The sequence below is a fragment of the Panthera onca genome, chromosome A1, assembly GCF_046562875.1.
Source record: "Panthera onca isolate mPanOnc1 chromosome A1, mPanOnc1 haplotype 2, whole genome shotgun sequence".
NCBI lineage: Eukaryota > Metazoa > Chordata > Mammalia > Carnivora > Felidae > Panthera > Panthera onca.
In genome coordinates this window covers 236,614,043-236,627,574 of record NC_138339.1, presented here as the reverse complement: position 1 = coordinate 236,627,574, position 13,532 = coordinate 236,614,043, and the positions used below count along the sequence as shown (strand labels likewise).

The 13,532-nt window shown below is 44.4% G+C and overlaps 1 protein-coding gene across 2 annotated transcripts in view; it reads right to left on the bottom strand.

The window, feature by feature from the left end:
- Nucleotides 1-11,710, bottom strand: part of SACS (sacsin molecular chaperone) — an 85,316-nt gene extending 73,606 nt beyond the window's left edge. For both annotated transcript variants that reach the window (XM_060637538.3, XM_060637541.3), the window contains exon 1: nt 11,591-11,710. The gene's annotated coding sequence lies outside the window, so the exon portion shown is untranslated. The remainder of the gene's footprint in view (nt 1-11,590) is intronic.
- Between the last annotated feature and the right edge of the window lie 1,822 nt (nt 11,711-13,532).

Sequence of the window (13,532 nt, the reverse complement as noted above, 5' to 3'; positions counted from 1 at the left end):
ATTGGTACGTGTGCATCTCCCCAGGACTTGTCTTTTTTCTCCAATTGTTCAGAACTTACCCCCTGTGAAAAGACACAGCATAGGCAATACGGTCAATGATACTGTAATAGTATTGTATGATGACGGGGGGAGCTACTTTTTGGTGGACAGAGCAGAATGTATAAACTTGTTGAATCGCTATGCTCTACACCCAAAACTAATGTAACGTTGTATGTCAACTACACTCAAATTTTAAATTTTTTTTAAAAAATTTAGAAAGAAATTACCCCCCGATGATATAACAATTGTATACGCGTATTGATGAGAGAAGACAGCGTGTTACCTGGAAACACCAGTTGCCCGAACGGTAGTCACTGATGAGTCACCCTTATGGTTTTTTTCATATTTGAGGATCTGTGGCCTAATTGGGTGCCATCTATTTGTCACTTACTTAATATTTTTAAAGTTACTCTGTGCTTACATAAATGTATTATGAAAGGAAACTCTCTATTCACAACATACGTGGAAACCCAGTCCTACGTGCCACAAATAGAGGGCAACTCTAAAGATAAATAAGATGAATACAAAACAAAAGGAATCTTTCTAAATTCTGGTCTCTCTTCATTAAAAAGGGGGTTAGTAAATGGATGGGGACATTTAGAGCCTTTAATGATTTCATTTAGAAAGAAGAAAGACTGAAAATTAAGTATCCACTTCAGGAACTTAGAAAAAGGTAATGGGACAAACCCAAAGAAAACAGGAAATAATGATGAGAGCAGAACTAATGAAGTGGAAAACAAAGACACAGAAGAAAATATCAGCAAAGACAAAAGTGAGTTTGTTTAAAAGACACACTGGCAAAATTGGGGCAAGTCTGATCAAGATAAAGCAAAGTCACTCACACTTTAAAAGATACACTGGCAAACTTGGGGCAAGTCTGATCAAGATAAAAGCAAAGTCACTCACACAAAGATAGTGCTGGGAATGAAACATTAGATGCGTCAGAGATTAAAAAGATAAGAGACGATACAACCTTTCGGGTAATGAATTTTTAAATTTTGAAAATGGACAAATTCCTGGAAGAATATAAAGCACCAAAACGAATTCAAGAACTAAGTCAATCCAGGAAATAGATTCGATCACTGATATTTAAAATCTTTTCACAGAGAACACATGAGCCGTACCAAATGTTCGATAAACAGATGAACTCTAATATCTTATAGATTCTACCAGAGAACATGAAAACAGACAGTATGTCCAAGTAATTTCATGAGGCTGATAATATTCCCAAATTAAATGATCTACACCAAACCGGGACAATTATGAAAAAGAAAATGTAATGGCCAATCTCACTCATGCAAAAATTTGAAATACCTATTAGCAAGTTGAGTCCAGCAGTGTGTAATAAGCATAATATCTTATGATTAAGCTGATCAGAGAATAAAATACAGTATCCATTAATAACCAAAAAAAAAAATTAAAAGGAAAGAAAACAAAAAACTTTAGGTCAATGAGAAGTAGGTGAGAACTTCATTAAAGGGCAAACATACCCTCCTGTCTTAATTTCTATTCCCCATTTCACGGGAGGTGCCAGCCAGTGAAAGACAGAAAAGGGGGGAGAAGAATGAGAAACGAGGGGAGCAAGAGAGGAAGCAAAGCTGTCACTATTCACAGATGGAATATTAAAAAAAAGAAATTTAGGCAAATTACCAAAATTAATAGTAGAGTGAATCAAGATTATTGATAAATTCAGCTGCCTTTCTACATACCAACAAGAGTTTGTGGATTTTTTTAAGGTGTTCTTTTAAACGATAGCCATTTATAATAGCCTGTGGGGGGTGGGGGGGGGGAAGGAGTTACCTTGGAATAGTTATAACGAAAGAACTTGTATAAAACTTCTAGGAAGAAAATCTGTCAACTTGAACAAAAAAACATTAAAGAGGCCCTTTTAAAAATGGAGATAATGCATGTAATGCCATGTCAGCTCTCCTCAAATTGATCTTTTCATTCAGAGGAATTCCCACTAAAATCCCAGTAAGTTTTTAAAATAAAACTTGACAAGCTGATTCTCAGAGTTTTAGGGAAGAACAAAGGGACAAGAATTTTTTTAAAAAGACTCCTTCAGAAAGCTTTTCTAGATGTTGAATCTTAATGTAAAACTATTATAACTAAGTTGGTATGGCATTCACACAGGAACAATCAGAATAAAAAGCTTAGCCACAGGGCCCTGCATTCATGGAAACTTGATACATGACAGAGGTGTTTGTAGAATTCGGTGGAGAAAGCAGACCATTCGGAAAATGTTACTGGGACAAGCGGTTATCTACGTGGAAACAAAATGTATCTGTACCTCCCACTGTGCACAAATACCAACACAAACTCTCATGAGCGAGAAGATCAAACCTTAAGCTTTTTAGAAAGGAATATAACACAATATCTTAATGACCTCAGAGTAAAGAAGAATTCTCCAAAGAACAAATAGAAGCCACTGATCGTAAGACAAAAGATTGTTACAGTCAAACCGTATTAAAACTAAGAACTTCTGTTCACCTAAGGTAAGCTACAAAAATCAGGAGAACGCATTTGCCACACAGATAATTGACAGTTTTGTGTCCAGAATACAGAACTCTTGAAAATAAAAAAGAAACAGCCCCCCAAAAAGTATGCAAAATTCTCTAATTTATATATACTCTTTCGTATGCATAGTATTTTCATTTTAAAAATAATAAAAATTATGGGGCGCCTGGGGTGGCTCAGTCGGTTGGGCGTATGACTTCTGCTCATGTCATGATTTCGTGGTTCATGGGTTTGAGCCCCGCATCAGGCTCTGTGCTGACAGCTTGGACCCTGGAGCCTGCTTCAGATTCTGTGTCTCCTTCTCTCTATCTCTGCCCCTCCCCTGCTCGCTCTCTCTCTCTTTCTCAAAAGTAAACATTAATTTAAAATAAATAAATAAATAAATAAATAAAAATAATAAAAATTAAACGTGTACTATAAATTGTGTCTTGTGCAGGGGATAATATTAAAAATAGGGTTATAACATGACGGAGGGCATATAATGACATCTTTGCTTAAGACAGTCTTTAATATCTTCCACTTATTGCTAGAACAGCTGTTAATTAAGAATGAGGTTCTGATGGAAAAATAGAGTCTACGTAATAAGGTTTTTACAGGAAGAAGGAAGGAGAGGAAGAAAAGAAGAGGGAGGGGAGGCAAGGAGAGAAGGAACTTGCAGAAGGGGTCATATCCTCACTGAATAATCTCATTTTTTTTGATGCCTATTTGAGTCACATCACATCTCCTCATTTCCCCAACACCGACCATTCCCTCCGTGATCAGGGCATGTGGCCTCCACGTTGTGAAACGCTCTGTGAGAACCTGCTCCCCCGGCATTCCAAAGTTTTCCTCAGAGTTGCGAAGATCCACGTGGTGCCCATGAGTCCTTCTGAATTAATATGAAATTCTGCATGTGGCGTTTAAACGACAGCACCTTGCCCGTGTAGTCCCGCACAATCGCATCCGTGGTTTCACGCAATCCTCAAGCCTACTTGAGGAAAGAGGGAGACCAGCTGGCTTCCCCATTTTACAGGTTAAGGGACCGAAGCTCAAAACACGTTAAGGCATGTGCCCACGCCACAAGGGGATATAGAAGGGAACGAGGTGACACACGTCCCCAGGGCCAGTCTATGGCAGATGTTGTCCATGTGAGTTTATAAATATGAAAACGTTCGTTTGCAAAGGCGTTAATCTTCGCGAAATGTAGCTCTGCAGGGGCAGGGTTAGAAGGGGAGACACTGCGCCTGCCATCACAGGGTCCCGTGGGCCACGAGGGCACCACAAAGGTCACACCGACGAGGTGACAGAGCCCCGACACCAGCTCTACGCCCTTCGTTCAAGAGCTTCTCCAATAAACCCAACTGCTTCCCATATAATGATATCAAAATGTCTGCAGCACACCAACATTCACAAAGCACTTATTGTATATTCTTCTCTTTATTCTCATGATTATTTTGTACTAATCCAAGATCAAAATATATAGGCGAAGGAAACATTAAAATGTCTTTTTTATTCCCAACTCACGATGGCGCACACACACACACACACACACCCCTTTACTCAATTCAACAAACATCTATTTCTTGGTGTGTGATAATTTCACATTGTAAAAAAAAATTTTTTTTAATGTGTATTTATTTTTGAGAGAGAGAGACAGAGCGTGAGCAGGGGAGGGGCAGAGAGAGAGGGAGACACAGAATCCGAAGCAGGCTCCGGGCTCTGAGCTGTCAGCACGGAGCCCGATGTGGGGCTCGAACTCACAAACCGTGAGATCATGACCTAAGCTGTAGTCCGGCTGCTCAACCAACTGAGCCACCCAGGCGCCCCGATAATTTCACATTTTAAATAAGCTTATATAGGAACACATCTCTGCTTGTGATTATGTATTTAGTTCTATTTCATGTTCATTATTTTAAACTCAGAAATGCTTTCTGTGCCTTACTGATGGTAACATTAACATTACGTGGGATTTTTATACTTCTATGTTTAACGCTTCTCTTGCATATAAACCTTCACCTGATAATGCATCCATTTTTAAGTGCTCCATTTACTTCAACAAATCCTTAACAATGACATCACACAGAAGACAGAAGCCTTTTTTATGGCATCAGCCGTGAATGAACAGCAGTCCAATGCAATTTAAGACAGCTTTTCAGGACGACCAAATTAACCATGAAGTGTTAACTCTGGTGTTTTTTACTGCTTTCATAATGTTGTGTTAACGTAGCTCATTAGCATAGCCAAGAAAATCAGTATATCCTACATTTTGTGTGCAGTTGAAATGTTATTGATAGTAAAATTATAATGCAGTATAGTAGGAGTGTCTTGCAAAGATAAAGTATCTTTTTTTTAATTTTTTTTATGTTTATTTACTTTTCAGAGAGAGACAGAGACAGAGTGTGAGCAGGGGAGGGACAGAGAGAGAGGGAGACACAGAATCCGCAGCAGGGTCCAGGCTCCGAGCTGTCAGCACAGAGCCTGACGCAGGGCTCGAACCCACAGACCGCGAGATCATGACCTGAGCCGAAGTCAGGGGCTTAACTGACTGAGCCACCCAGACGCCCCAAGATAAAGTATCTTTAATTCATTGAAGTGACTCCATAGATATTATCTTTTTGCAGTTTCATAACAACCTGGTAATTCGGTAGAAAATTGTTAATTCTGTTTCACACGTAAGGAAATTGGTGCACAGAAAGTCAAGCGACATCCGACCCTGGAACTCAAACACGGGGTCTTCGACTTCTAGCTCTTACCTTATTCACCGAACACAACATCCGTACTCAAATATGATTTCCTTCTCTCCCATTGCTTCTTCCCCCCAAAGGAAAGAAAGCCGCTTCCATCACATCAAGTCCGGGGTGGGGGGTTGGTGGGGGGGTGGTTAGGAGCGCAGGAGGAAGGCCAAGGCTGGAGAATCACGTCATCTCTCTGCGCCTCATCTGGCCTGCCCCCTCCCTGTGCAGGTTCATCAGAAAGACCACCCGGAACTATGTCTAAAAGCACTCAGCAGACTGCAGATGACGTTTGCCAATCTTGGATGTCCCTCTTCATGTTCGTGTAATATTCTCCAACACGTGCGGGGCCAGGAAATGCACGCGTGATACCCTCTGCCGCCTGACTCAGGCCCTCGTCCCGGGCGTCGGGCCCGAACAGTTGGCTCTCTGAACTTGCTACTTGGGAACGGGGATTTGGACATCCATCCCGCCAGCTGTGGAATCCGTTCGTCTGGCTCTGAAAGCTGAGGCCGCTGCCCACAGCTAAGAGAGGCACGGCGTGCCGTTCAGTGACCTCTCCGCCTTCCCGGCAAAAATACCCTGTTCTGGCAATCAGGGTTTTCCCCACAGCGGGTGAATTTGGCACCATCTACGGTCTCCTTTAAGGAGGAGGAAAGACACGTTCCGGCCCCGCTAACTCACGGAGGTGAAGCTCCCTTCGAGTTGCTCTGCGCGAAGCAGAAAAGGCCCAGAGACTCCGGGCGGAAATCATGGCCCCGGTGGAGACAAGAGGTGACGTCCCCTTGGCCCAAAGCCGTCCTTTGGTGGGTAGGCGGGGAGGAGCGAGGGAAGACGAGGGGATTTCTAAGGTAGACTTCGCCAGAAAGCAAGAGGACAGAACAGACTTCCCAGGAGCTAGAACACAGACACCCAGCTGCCACCCGTGGGAATGAAAAGAGAGGTCTTTCCTGCAGGGAACGAGATAGAAATATCAACAGGACCTACCCCTTGGACTTCATCCCCAGGATGATGTCCCTTCTCTTTGGCTTAGCGTGTCTGTTAAATACAGAACCACATGGGCTCGGAACTAGTAGAAGCCCGTCTTCATGGAGGGAGAGGAAGTGGCCTGTGGCCCCGAGGAAGCGAGGACATCCCGGGTGACCTCTCCCCCTTTCCACCGTTGGCCGTGCTGCCATATTCACAGGCGTCGCGCTCTGCAGCTTTACTTATCAGAATAACGTTGGTTTCGCCAGAAACGGTCCTTCAACCCACCTACAGCAAACAACAGGGTCAGAGCTGCCCGTGGTGACCTCCTGAGAAGGGCATCCACATTCATCTACAACTGGGAACTAACAACCCACATTACTGTGTATCGCGTCTGACCGAAGCCACCGGTAGCGAGATCCTCTGGCATGCGGTGAAAATTCACCCTTGAAAGTCCCTCACGTCACGAGAACGGGGAGCCAGCCACAGACAGACTTCCGGCCCCCAGAAAGCCTCGACTGGCACTGCCTTCGGAATAATTGCCTGGCCCTCCCTAATGTCAGAACAAAACAGGAGTCAGCAGAGACTTTCAAATGGCATCTTTGCAAAATGGAGAAATCAGATTCACTCGCCCTGTACGTGAATGGAGCAAAATTAAGATTTTAAGACGTAGCAACTATTTTGAGTGTCGCTAATGACAGAACTGTATCGGCACGATCTGTTGCAGAAAAGGCCACGGTCGCTAGTCATCATCTGACCTCAAACGCACATCCCTGTGATTGAAGGTGTCTGTAAATGCACTTTGTGGGCGATAAGTAACTGGTTGGTTGTGTGCACGTGTGCGTAATTGAAGATGTCCGTGTACAATGCATGACAGAAAAGATACCGTATTTCAAACGGAATAAGAAAAAACTATGAGCTACTCCCTCAGATTCCGAAGCTCCTCTGTGTTACACAAATCTTCCTCCCCTACTTTGCTGAACACGCCTCAAGAGTGTTTTCTTCGTCGTTGACTCTCTCACTCAGTGAGATCTGGGGCCATGGATACGTAAGGCGTTCAACAGAGATTGAATAATTTAGTCACTTTGGCCAATTTCCAGCAAATAAAAATACACTACTTTTATAGCATCTCTTGGATCGAATTGAGGAGCCTCTGTTTTCAGTCTTGTCAACTAATGGAGCAAATTGTCTGAGGCAGGAGTCTGGGGAGGGCTGATACTGGAAGGGGACCTCCTCAGAGTCTTGGGTTTATCTTGGGATCAATGTTATCAAAGACAACGTTTCACCCCAAAATAAGAGACCATATAGATGAATTAGATGGCATGGGAATTCGATCTCCATAAAGCTCTTAAAAAATAATGCATGAAAAATAGACTATTTGATTAAAACACATCTCATTTCATATTATCTGACTAATATTATCATCCGGGTTTTTTGCAGGGAAAAAGAATATTCATTCATTCCCTTAAAAAAACAAAGGGAGCTTGCCATGGAAATCCACGCCAGAGGCTTTATTCACCTGTCATCTGACCTCTGAGGTGGTGATTGTTAGCCTATTATCAGTGCCACTTAAGGAGGAGGAAACTGAGGCACGCCCGAGTAGCTCAGGTCATGATCTCACGGTCTGTGGGTTCGAGTCCCGCATGGGGCTCTGTGCTGACAGCTCAGAGCCTGGAGCCTGCTTCGGACTCTGTGTCTCCCTCTCTCTCTGCCCCTCCTCTGCTCACACTGTGTCTCTCTCTCTTTCTCTCTCTCTCTCTCAAAAAAAAAAATAAACATTTAAAAAACAAAAAAAAAGAAGGAGGAAACTGAGATTCCAAGAGGTGAAGTATCAGGTCTAGTATGATGCAGAGTCAGTTTGCAAAACCAAGTTTGACTCCAAATAAATATATTTAAAATCTTGGGTATTTTTTTTTCCATTCAGTAGCAAGGCTTCTGGGGAATATGAGGTGAGTTGGACATAATACGGTTTTCAGGATCAGGATTTTCTTAGAATGGTCACTTATTACACATTTAATAAACAAAAGCATTAATAAACAAAACTAGTGAGACACTTGCATATTATGAGAAACTGATAAAGGTTGGATTTAATGTATGTTTTAAGCTTTAAACACCCAACATTAATATCTTTATGCTCAAAGTAAATGACTCTCTAATTTATCAGTTAAGGTTCTGTTTATCTAGGTTTCCTAGATTTAGCAAATAGAAATGTGCCTAGTTAAGTTTGAATTGCAAATAAACAACAGGCAACTTTTTAGTGCATGTTTACCTTAGGCCATATTTCCTGTAACGGATCTGGTGACCCTATCAGTCATGTATTAATGGCCCTAAGAATGAATAATGACCCTAATCATTTCTTAATGATTAAATTGATCACTGCATTAAAAACAAGGAGAAAGAGCTAAGCCTTCACTGCTAGAAGTAAAGTAGTGCACAAATCCCTGAAAAATGGAAATACGTGCGGCTCTCTAGCACTCAGTACTTAGATGAAACAAGGAGATCTATGAAGCGTAAGTGATCACCCATAACATTATTTGGGTCTTTGACTTACTTTAATATGTTGTAGTTTCAGGACACATGAAAAGGAAAATGGGGATTACACTGCCCTCGTCTTCCAATTTTCTAACCCAGAGCAGAATATTTAAATCAAATCTTTGGACACGATGTCACTGTAACCAGACCATCGACGCCCCCTTACAAAAGCGAGAACCGGTGTGCATTGGATTTCAGGCCACTCTAAGCTCCAAGTGCTGTGAGAGGGGACACGGGGGTACAGGGGCCAGAGCTCAGCGTTTGCAGGCTAAGGACTCACTGACGTCTAGCGAGAAAAGTCAACTTGGATACCACCTGGTCGACCTCCCCTTTTTACAAATGAGAAATCGTTGGGGCTCTCTTCTCCCTTGGTCTTACGTTTTATCATCGGCAAAACAGGCCGGCTCTTCCTCGAGGCTATTGTGCCGAGGACAACGGACAGTGGAGGTGAAAGCACGTGACTTGATCAAGTAACTCTTATACACCAAGAGTACCCCAAAGACAGGGTGTATTCATTGTGCACCCAGGACTTGAAGGAAACGTAGAGGGTGTCTGCGTCGTACCTCTGATCGCAGAGGTGAAGTCAAATGACTTTCCGGTTTGTGCAAAGAGAAACCAAGGCCTCAGAGCTAGCACCACGCCCCTCGATTCTCGCCCAGCACTTCCCAGCTCACCACCACGGTGGCTCCGTCCCAGGCTCTAACGTCAGACGCGATGCGCGACGCGTAGAGTTTAAGGAAAGAAAAGGTGGCAAGGAGGAAGGAGAAAAGCACGTACGAACAGAAACTAAACTAGCGACAGGCTGGCAATACAAAAAGCAAACTGCTGCTCGGGTTGTCCAAGGTCAGAAGAGCAACGGGAACTGTTCTGGTTTCCGATTTGGCACTGTTCGCATCAGTCCCATCTAGCGGTCCTCACTTGGACAGTCGATATCATCATCACCTCTGCCATCGTCAAGGCTTTAACAGGAGCTGTACAAAGACACTTGGCCTTCCCTCCTCCAATGAACACTCTTGTGGCAGCGTGGAAACGTCACCATTACGCTTACAGGCAAGAGATCCCAAGCAAGTACCGGGTATGTTTCTTATATCTACTTAGAGCTGATTAAGATGCACTTGATCAAAAGATCATTTCGGAGTCCCTTCCTTTAAGGAAATGCTATGAGAAACCACGGTAGCCTGCTTCCCCCACGGATCGGGGAACAGGAAGGTGGGTAGACTTCCTATGGGAAGTGGGAAGGTGGGTGGGAATGGGAAAAGTCAGAACTCCCGCTAAACAACGATACGGTACACGTTCGGTGCTGATGCCTTCACGTGCATGACCTCATCCGAACCCGGGGACAGTTGTGTGAAGAACAACGGCCCACATCTCTGATATAGGAAGGTACTGAGACCCACAGAAGTTAAGTGAGTTTTCGGCGATCAGAGCTACAACGAAGCGTGGCTGAGATAAATACCTGAAGCTCCTGAGAACCAGTCCAGCATAAACAACAATACAGCAGATGCTTCCGATGGAAGGGAACCTCGGTCTTTCAAAGAGCGTGACTGGGCTTTTCCTCTTATCATGGGAAGCATAGAAAACACCATCTTCATCACGGAAAGAATCTCAGAAACCAAGCAAGGCACGAGGGAAAGACGGGAACGTGGGACATGTGGCTTGGTGTGTTTGAAAAGGAGACTGAAGGAGCCTCGAACGCCAGAGACAAGAAGGGGGGAAATCGGCCAGCCAAACAGCCAGAGAAGGTACGGAAAGGATGAGTAAGACTTTGCGGCAGGGTTAGGGAAAGGAGGCTGGTTAGTCATAAGCAAAACCACCGGGGCACCGTGGTCACATACTGACCTGGTGCGTACCTGGTTATCAATGGGCAGCTTTAAAAAAGACCAATATAGGAGACTTACTTCCCACGTGACAAATACAATGGGATTACGCGTCGATTACTTTTCTCTGCTTTGGAGGAGAAATAAAGAGCTGCCCTTGCATGGAACTCGAGGGCGGTTCGTGCTGGGGAAACGCGTGGAACGAACCTGCTTTTGCCTTCCACTTACACAGAGCAGGATGAAACGAAAGCCCGGACCAGTGGCATGTTAGAAACCAATCCGGCGGTCTGTCCTGAGGTTATTAACCTGGTTTCAAGAGAAAGAACAAGACGGAGAGGTTTCCTCCTTGTTAAAACCGGGATACTCTTTCTAAGAATGTGACGATCACTCGCTGGAAGGAAATGGAATGACTTGGTAAAATGCTGCTCACTAAAAGCAGGATTTTCAAAACCCGTTATGTAAGGTAAGGATCATATGTGGAATCACGCAAGGGCGTGCTGTTTAAAATGAGGACAGCCGGTGTAAATTCCGCCAGAAGCCGCTCTGAGAATCCCACTTGGTATTCAACAGGGCTCTTGACCCCCACACCCCGTTTTACAGCAAAGGACCCATTGTGACCAAACACTGCAAGCCCAGGGTGGAAATTAAAATGACAAAGCCGGGCGGTCTGAGCACGGGGACCACCGTGGATCTCTCTAGTAAGCAGCCGGCTGGCGTCTCCCCGCCCCCCAAACCCGCAGGCTGCCAGCCCCAACGGCACATTTTAAAAAGAGCCCATTACTCACAGGTGCATGACCCGTGAAAGAAGATTCTCTGCCTTCCACGGAAGGCAGTGTCTTAGGAGAGTGGTCAGTGCTGTCAGGAAACAACTGCAGTGACTGACCGACCTGCTTCCAGCCCAGCTCTCGGAGGACCCAAGAACCAATCACACCGTGGGCTCGCCGATTTCTACAAGCTTCTTCCTTTTCCCTTCCCGTTCCTTATCTAACCGGATCCTCAGCCACTTACCGGTGGCCGTCAGCGTCCATCTCAGCGCCTTTGTTTTCCTTTTGTCACATCAGCAGGCTCCAGCGTGACTGCCACCGCAGCCGCACTGGGTCCAGGGGACTGGATGCCGCAGTCAGCGGGCCCCCCGCCCCCACCCAGCAGACTTTTTTTTTCTTTTTAAAGAGATAGGACCATCATCAACCTTAGGCTTTAATAATGCTGCAGAACGCAGCGCGGGTGCTCACGCTGGTCGTGCAAAATAACAAGGGCAGTTTCTATTCTCACCAAATTGCCCAGATTAATTTTAGGACATAGACACGGCTGACAAAAGCCCGCTCTGTTAAACGCGAGCCGAGTGGCCTTAGACAAGTCATTCGTGGGTCTCATTTAGCTCAGGGAAAATGAGGAGTTGCGACCAGGCGATAGTCTGGAAATGCTATCATTTACTAACATCAAATACAAAACAGCGGCCACATACTCACATATAAAAGACAATAACACGCTACATTGGCCCTGCAGGTTATAGCTTACAAAGCGCTTTTCTTATTTTATTTGGATTTGGCTGTGAAGTTCCAAGGGTTAAAAAAAAAAAAAAAAGAGCATTTACCCAAAATGCTTTGTAAATTAGGAAATGGTACCCAGCTATAAAATGGTCTAAGTTTTCACTGGTAATGTCAGTTTAGTAATAAAAATATGGTAAGAATAAATTTAAAAAGAGCTCTATCTTCTTGCTTCCTAAAATGGGGGTTGAAATACCGAGAGAGCCTGTTTTTGTAACTAGCTCTCCCCCGCCACCCTTGGGTGCACCATATTCCTCATTATAGCCTCCTCGTACAACTGCCTACATCAGTAGAAATCTAGAATAGAGGCTTACCTAGAACCACTTGAGCTCTGAAAGTCTGGCTTGCTTGACGTCTGAGCAAAATACCTGACTCCACTCAGCAAACTCCAGACCTGAAAAGGCTAAACTCTTACCTCTCCTGCGAAGACCAACTGAGGCCCAAAACAGCATCCACGCCAGAAGCAGCATCACTGTCTGCAGCAGGGGCCTCCGCAGGGCCGCCACCGAAGACGCCAAATCTAATTTCCTTGGTGTTCTAGACTCACAGATTCAGGTATAGAGCGTGCCCAGGAAATAGCAGGGCAATGTCTTATTCCAATAAAATCACTGTGTGCCAACAAGGGAGAAATAGTGTCCTGACGGCCTTTTGTCTGACCCTCACCGCAGCGCTTTGTGGGCCGCCAACGGTCTGGTCCTCGGGGGTATTACCCCCGTGGGGGTGAGCTTCTCCCCTCCCAGGGTGCCTCAGTTCTCGCAGCGCCATCTTGGATGTCATCAAATTAACTCAGGACACATCTGTGGACCACTGCCACATAGTTAGGTACAGGGGGCTGCGAGACGAATCTTCAAGTTTCTTGTTCACGTAATGTGGTCATCTACATACTCCCATCGTTGAGCTCCTGGAGCCCCGTGGGCGCCAAAGTTATAAATTATCAGGGTTTATAATTCCCGGTTCCTCCACCTTCCAAGGAAAATGGGTCCCTAAGGAGATCATTTTGTTTGGTTCAGTTGCAACGCTGCTGGGATGTAACAGAAACAAAGCGATAAGGACTGTTACTGTTGTATGCTAATTAGAAAGACCGCGTGTGATTCTCTTAGAAAATAGGAGAAATGGAGCCCATAATCCTACCATCTGAAGCAACCACTTTTTATCTTTTGGTATTTGATATATACACATTATATACATATTTTATACATATATATATACATATATCTGGCTTTCCCACTTAACATTGTATTGAAAACATTTTCCTCTTTCACTCTTTGAGGACATACTTTCTAACACCTGCATAACACTTCTTACAGTTATACCGTAGTATGTTCAACCGATTCCCTATTGTTGGTCTTTCAGGTTGATATGTGCTTCTCTCAGAAAGGTTATGCCATTTTGCCCACCTACTC